The sequence below is a fragment of the Staurois parvus genome, unplaced genomic scaffold (assembly GCF_062004578.1).
Source record: "Staurois parvus isolate SC_StPar_1 unplaced genomic scaffold, SC_StPar_1.0 ptg000437l, whole genome shotgun sequence".
Lineage (NCBI taxonomy): Eukaryota > Metazoa > Chordata > Amphibia > Anura > Ranidae > Staurois > Staurois parvus.
The window spans coordinates 1,768,619-1,768,949 of NW_028318233.1; positions in this window are offsets into that span (position 1 = coordinate 1,768,619).

The following is a 331-nucleotide window of genomic DNA, read 5'->3' on the forward strand; positions in this document are numbered from 1 at the left end:
CATCGCAGGAGACAGCAATTGGCTGGTCTATGTCATCCTTGCCTAGGTAAAGAATCAGGAAGTAGCAGGTTGCACAAGGAATGAAAAGTAATTTACCATTAAAAAAAATGTCTTCTTTTGTATATGTATGAGAGAGTAAGCAGAGGAGAGAAAGTTAAGTCCATGGGTGGAAGTCCGCTTTACCAAACAGGCATCTAATGAAAAACCAATTAGCAATTATTAATTGAATTATTAATTGAATTTATTATTAATACATTTCTTATATTCCATTAGTTAAGATTATATAATGTTGCTGGCAAAATACTTGTATAGTAAAAAAACCACACATTGA